Here is a 7,583-nt window from a genome sequence, read left to right as displayed (position 1 = left end):
GAGAGAGAAATACGATTTCTCTGACAAAGTTTAACAAAGGACAATTTTTCTTTTTAAACCCTTGCAATATTTGTTGAAAGTTACATAAACATGTGTGAGTAATAGTGCAGGAAGTTCTTAATTAAGTGATCGATTCGTTACTTCCTGAGGAAATGTTGACGCCATTTATCCATGTGCGACGTTTCTCTAGAGAGAGAAAACACCGGCGGAATAATTCGATCGCGCCACAGTCAGGTTTTTCGGGTTATTATTCTCTGATTTGTTTTTTCCCGGCATGTATGACCATGTATGTGAATTCTATTCTGTCTTTCATTCTATCTGAGACCAACCAGTCTTTTGTGTGTGCTGTTATGAACGGTGTGGGACCTTCACTCACGCCATCGTACGATTCTGGAAACGTCATCGACGTCGTAAGACTGTTCGCGCAATACGATTGGATCGTCATCGCGGGTGTGAGCAGCTGACCTAGAAAGTCTGGAACTGTTTACGTTGCCAGTCAGGAGTACAGAAGGGTTTTTTATGTTTTATTTCTATGGTGTTTCATAGAAAACTTCAGTGTAGGTATCGAGCAAAAGAACAATTGGCGGTCACTGAAAGCAGTCGTTCGCTGCTTTTTTGTCTTTGTGTGTGTGTGTGTAGGAAAAAGAAGCGTGGGTTGTTGGTTCGATTTCTTAAGATCGTTCTAGAATTAGAAGGACTAGCTTTTTATGGATGAAAAGTGAGTCAATTCGTTCTTTTTTCGATTTTAATTTCTATTTCATAACTTAAAATTTGTGAGTTTGAAATGAAAAGTTTAATATTAATTCAAGACATTTTATGTATTCACTTTCATTATTTCAACACTTTGAAGGTTCAGTTATTGAAAATGATATTTACAAGGAGTATGCCATTAATATCTGACTTGAATTATAGGAGAAAAATAATTGAGAAAGAAAATTTATGTAAAACTATGTATCCTAATTTCTGGTAGAAACACTGCATGGTTGTTCTGTTCTTGTGAAAACTTTTTGACTCCATGTTGTGCCATCACGCCCCTCACCTTTGTTGATCTTCATTTCTGATCTAAAAAAGAAATTTTGGAAAAGAAAAATTCGTATATGCCGCATCGTCAGTAGCGCAGGACGCCGAAAATTGAATTTTTTAACTCGTAAACATGATTTGTGTGTGTGGGACATTTCAAATAACGTGACTATAAATGAGTAGGGTCTCATTTAGAGATAGAAAGTGTAGATGGGGATCTTACACTTTCTACGTTTGCGGCATCCCATCCTGATCTTGATACATTTTTTCTCCGTGGTGAACCACTTAGAAATCACTATCTCAATTACTATATTCAATCTAATTTCAAGCCCGAAATATCTCGCGACACTCGTGACCGATTTCAAGGCACACTGTTTGGAAATCCGAGCTATTACAAACAAACTGAACTAAGTTATAAGAGACTGAGGCTTCAATGAGCCGATCGAAACACACGTTTAGGAGACGGAAGTCCACAATTTAACCCCTTAAAGGTGAAGGACGAAATATCTTGTCCCAATGCAAATGCAAAAAATACATTCCAGTGCTCTCCTTGTTTTTTTCTTTACCTCTTTCCTCACCATCGCGAAGCTTCATTGTAACCCTATGAACGGAAGTTTTTTTTCTATCTTTCGATATTCCTGTTTAGTGATCCCCCACATAACACATCTTACTGCAATATATATATATTTAAATATGAGAGAAAAAAATAACTCATCAGGGGAGGGTGAAGGATGTTGTTGAGCACAAAAGAGAAATGTACTTGCAATCATCTTTTTTTTACCCTTCTATTTCCAACATGCGAATAAGAAAACAAGTTTTTGATAATTAATCTCCGATACTTCAAATAAAGATCATCCAAATTTGTTGTCAAAAGAGACTGTACACGAAGGGCTTAAGAGTTTGTGTGGGTGATCAGATTTAATGTTATTTAAATGTCGTGACTTTCACTTCACTGATGATCTGATAAAGAGTTAGAGGGTTTCCTTTCTTACTGATACAGTACCGGTAAATTTTGAAATCCACAGAATGAATGATTTTAGTTACAGCTTTGGAATTTTGTCTCGAGCCACCAGTGGGTACGTATATACATAGATAGGTACACGTAAACTACCCTCTGCTCAGAGTTGACTTTAGGTTGAATTCTGTTTGACCTGTTTGTCTGTTTGTGTCTTCGAGAAGTCTCTATCCGCGTAACTACAACGAGCCGATATTGCCGAATGTTGATATGGCCTTGTTTACTTCTAAGCTTAATGGCCTGAATTGTTGTTGATAAAAGTTTTGCGGTGTGCTATAAGGTTTTCAGTGGCTGCAAGACTGGGCCAGAGAAGTTCACTCAAAAACGATTAAAATGTAACCAGTAAATATGTTCATTGTTTGGGGCTTCACTTTTGGTTCCTTACCACAACTTCATGAAATGACAACGGCCATGGAACTGAGTTAGTGATGGTCAATTTTTCATGGTCAATACAATAGGTTGGAAATCGGGTAGAAATGTTGTTTGCTCCTTGAAGGCAGCATTTAAAAGAGACAGCGCTCATTGATTCCGATCTCAACAACAATTTTATTGTAATGCATTCAATGTTGATGATAGCAACACAAAACGAAATCATCACGCGATACGGGTGCTTCATGATGAATTAGATGGAAATCCAATTAAAGCTCAAGGTTGACTATATGCGCTCTACTAGGAGTTGGGTCATCTGAATTGCATCAGAAATAATTGCCGCGAAGATTGAAGGGCTGTGTACAGCCTCTTTTACGTCAGGTAATTTTTTGCCTCGATGCATAAACCCATTTTCATTAATCACTTTCTCATAGTAAAAAAAAAAAAAAAAAAAACTAATTTCACGAAAAAATTCTACAAAACTTGAACCGTAACATCAATCGCTTTATCTGGGCTGGCTCATAAAATAACACTTCAGTAAATCGAATCTGTTTTGCCCTTGGGATAAACTTCTAATCCGCTTATAACGGATCAAAACGGAAATGCTACCACTGACGTAATATCGTGATCGTTTCGATTCTGTCATGCTCTATTTCTGATGCAATATAACATTTTTAAAGAAAATCACCCAATATACTTATTTCGAATGGAAGTGGGTGAATAGCAATGTTTTTCTATGATATTCCACGAAAATAAATAAATTTTGCCTGAAACTCGAATGTGTATCCTCATTGAAACACATGTTACAAAATATTTTAGGAAAATAACTTCCAGAAGAGAAACATGAGTAGAATAAACATCCAAACGTCATTTCCTACGTTCTCTTCTCCAGAGAGAATTTTCACATTCATGCTTCTGGCGTGAGGGGGAACGATATCAAACCACCTTAGAGAGGAATATGGGTTGACACTCACAAAAGAAATCAATTTCTTCGATATGAGCTCGAACTCCACATAACCTTTAATTTTTGGTAGAAATATTTATTAAAATACAGTGCAGGGTTGTTTTTAACGAGTTCATAGCCTAAAAATTGAAAATTTATGGGGGGGAGGGCCCCTTCCAACTTTAAAAAGAAAAATGTCTGGGGAAACGGTGAATAGAATTAGCAACGACGAAGTAAAATGAAATATTGCAGAAAGAAATAAAAAAATACCAATAATAAATTTATTAGATGGACAGAAAAATTTATAAACCACTTCAGCATGAATAGAAAATCAGAAAAGGCAAAAAAATATTGGAATTAACAGAAAAATTTGTAAAAAAACAAAATGGAAAAATTAGAGAAAAAATCAGAATGAAAAAAAAAGTCGAATCAAAAGTCATCACGAAAGGAAAAAATCACAAAAGAAATCAGAATGAATAAAGAAATTAGTTAAAAAAATTGGAACGAATCAAAAACTAAATACAAAAAATCAGAACAAAGAAATTAGTAAAAAATTTTATAAAGATTTTTATAAAGAAAAAAAAGTGAAATAATCATGTTGAAGAAAAAGTTACTGAAGAAAAATCAGAATGAACAGAAAAAAATCCAAATGAGCAGAAAACATTAGAAAAAAGTGAAAATGAACAAAAAAAAATCAGTGAAAAGAATCAGAATGATCAAAAAAATTAGTGAAAAAATCAGAATGAACAAAAAAACGAATATAAGAATTTGTAAAAAATCATAATGAATAAAAAAACGAATATAAGAATTTGTAAAAAATCATAATGAATAAAAAAACGAATATAAGAATTTGTAAAAAATCATAATGAATAAAAAAACGAATATAAGAATTTGTAAAAAATCATAATGAATAAAAAAACGAATATAAGAATTTGTAAAAAATCATAATGAATAAAAAAACGAATATAAGAATTTGTAAAAAATCATAATGAATAAAAAAACGAATATAAGAATTTGTAAAAAATCATAATGAATAAAAAAACGAATATAAGAATTTGTAAAAAATCATAATGAATAAAAAAACGAATATAAGAATTTGTAAAAAATCATAATGAATAAAAAAACGAATATAAGAATTTGTAAAAAATCATAATGAATAAAAAAACGAATATAAGAATTTGTAAAAAATCATAATGAATAAAAAAACGAATATAAGAATTTGTAAAAAATCATAATGAATAAAAAAACGAATATAAGAATTTGTAAAAAATCATAATGAATAAAAAAACGAATATAAGAATTTGTAAAAAATCATAATGAATAAAAGAATATTTAAAAAATAGAATGAATAGAAGAATTTGTAAAAAATCAGAATGAATAGAAGAATTTGTAAAAAATCAGAATGAATAGAAGAATTTGTAAAAAATCATAATGAATAGAAAAATGAGTGAAAAGAATCAGAATAAATAAATAAATAATTGAGATTGAATAAAATCTCTAAGAAAGTATGTATAGTTTGAAGGCAATTGTTTGCCTAGGAACTCAGGGGGGTCCTGTGGGTGCCCTGTTAAGGGGCACCCACAGGACCGTTTTAACAGCCTCCAGGGTTCCGTTGGGAAAGTGACGTTCAAGGTCCACTACCTGGCTGGAAGCACCATTCAACATACTCTCGGAGAAATTATGGTACCCGATATCATTATCATGAGGTTTCCTATGCTCGTGAGGCTTTCCAGCAGTACCCACGTGAGCATATGTGCTAAGACGACCCTGATTGAATATTGTAAAAAGGCAAAGGTGTGAAATAGATAAATTTTCCTCTCAAAATCGTTAACCTTCTCATTTACAAACAACAAAAGTCAATACCACCCATTACCACCTAGTCATATTATTTCGTGAAATTTTTCCAGAATAATTTTCTTCTTTCTAACAAAAGCTTTTATTTCGTACAAAAGACGTCCTTCGTGTTTTGTTTCTCCATGTTTCGTTAATCAACTTGAGAAATTGAGAAAAGGAACAGTGTTTTTTTAAAGCAGTGAATTTTCAATCATTTATTATACGGTGTATATTTCACATGATCTTCGCCGACCTTCAGTTGCGTAAGAGCGTATCATAAAGTGATGGTTGAAAGAAAGAAATAATGTTTTTAGTAGGAAAGACGTTCGGAAGTCATTGCTTACACCGGACGTTCGGTGATTATGGTGGTGATGCTGTTAACTTTTCTCAAGTTGAAGGACGTGTTGTTTTCGAGCTATAACGATTCGTGTCTTTTGTTCTTTACGTTATTTTGGATTCATTCCAATCCCCCTACCGACTGCTTTCATTTTTAGAGATGCAGGATTGAGAAAAAGACAAGGAAAAACACAAGTAGTTTGTACGCGATTGTTTTTTTTTACCACTTTTTTTAGGGCATGTTATATCCCAGTTGATGATGATTCAGTCTTTTGTAAGATGCCCAAGTGCGTCTTATGATGTTGATGACTTCTTTCCATCCGATAATTGCAATCACCACTGAAAAAACTTATGTCACCCCATTTATGGCATAGACATGAATGTGCAAATTTTCCCTTTTTGGGTATATCAGCTGGTTGGATATCTTATTTTGCTGTCTAAGTTTTGCCAGAAACGTGAATATTTTAAACCCTGCATATAGAAACGTCCTCTCCACTTGTCAATACAAGATTCATCGAAAGACTGGTTATTTGTGGAGATGAAGATTACAAGGAAGAAAATTCATCACTGCCCCCACGGGGACTCGAACCCCGGTCTCTCGCTTGCCGGACGAGTGCTCTACCATCTAAGCTATGGAAACAGAATATTTCAACCTTGGAGTGTATATATATGTTGAAAGGCACCGTACATGGACGGCGTCAACAATCAACTAATAGCTCATTAATGGTCACTTCCCGTTAGCGGAAAAAAATTTCGATCTCATGGGTGACCGTTATCGAGAGGTTCTACCAAAAAAAGTGCCAAAGGGAAGGAACGAGGTGGATAAAAGCGACTAACTTTACATCGTGATTTTTACAAAAAATATTTCCATTGGAATAAACATGCTGCATAATCCGATAGAGCTTATCCTAAAGATTCAGAAATAGTTGAAAAATGAATTACTAAAAAAATATGGAGATATTTTCCTTTGAATATAAGCTCCTCATTTATGCATTATAAATTCACTAGAAAGGAGCCATGAAAAATCTTGGTAGCCTCCAGGATGTGAGGGGCCAATGGGGGCGCAAATCCAAAATAGTGCAGCACTCCACCTTTTCGTATGATCCAACGACGTATGACGTAGTGAAATTGCTTTTCAGTGACACCGTAGCAAATGAACGTTTTGCTTTCGTTACGCGCGTGAGGCCTTATTTACTTTTATTTCTCTACCAAGCGCGAGAAGTAGGATGCAGTGGAATTGATGTTTGCCGTTGGTTGCCCTTGTGGACGTATAATCACAAACACATTCGCGAAACCCAAAACAAATTCGCGGCGGAACTGCACCGATCGATTTTTTCCGCTTTTACAGCGTGTACAGGAAAGTAGATTAGAGCGCGTTCGCATCATATATACATCATTTTTTTTTAATTCAACGATCAGAATTGGCATAATATTATAGTTATATTGAAGTATATTGTCATTTTTTCGTGAATCTTTCCAACGTATCCTGCGGCGGGTTGAATTATTTGAAGATTAAGAGATGTATTAGGAGCATTGAATCGATTATTCCCACAATAGCCGATCACGAAATCTTTAGATTCAAGGTTGGAAAATATCGACCAAAGCTATTTTGTTTCTCACTAATCACGTGAGCGTTGCCAGAAGATTTAGACCATCACGAATATGCTTCAATTTCTTCTTTACATAATGCATATGTTATGGCCAGTTCGACGTCTGGGCAATTTATGGAGTGATCAGACTTCAGACATTGGCCATTACACGTACCCCAATGTTACTTTTTCTAATGTATATCTATGTTTATATACATGTACATACAACACACATTGCTTCCTTCCTTCTGCCCCCCCCCCAAACCTTTGGTAGGGGACACTAGAAGAGAATTTCTCATGTGCCTCTTTTTCCACCCGTTTTTTAGTGAATTTGGAGTGTTAAATTTTTTTAATGTAAGGTTGATGACCGGGGGCCCCCAGGGTATCCCGAACAGCCTTTCTTGTGGAGAAGGGAGCCATGACGTACAATATATTTTATCAAATACAAACGAAATCATACGCAGTGAAGCTGGGTGAA

General features: G+C 34.6%; 1 protein-coding gene across 1 annotated transcript in view; it reads left to right on the top strand.

The window, feature by feature from the left end:
• Positions 1 to 201: 201 nt before the first annotated feature.
• Positions 202 to 7,583, top strand: part of Lpin (phosphatidate phosphatase LPIN) — a 53,862-nt gene continuing 46,480 nt past the window's right edge. Inside the window, exon 1 of the mRNA XM_089236038.1 lies at positions 202 to 718. The gene's annotated coding sequence lies outside the window, so the exon portion shown is untranslated. The remainder of the gene's footprint in view (positions 719 to 7,583) is intronic.

The sequence above is a fragment of the Pholcus phalangioides genome, unplaced genomic scaffold (assembly GCF_987345545.1).
Source record: "Pholcus phalangioides strain wild (caught in Gottingen) unplaced genomic scaffold, Ppha-v1.0 ptg000009l_1, whole genome shotgun sequence".
NCBI lineage: Eukaryota > Metazoa > Arthropoda > Arachnida > Araneae > Pholcidae > Pholcus > Pholcus phalangioides.
The sequence above is the reverse complement of the archived record's forward strand: the minus strand, read 5'-3'. Positions and strand labels throughout refer to the sequence as shown.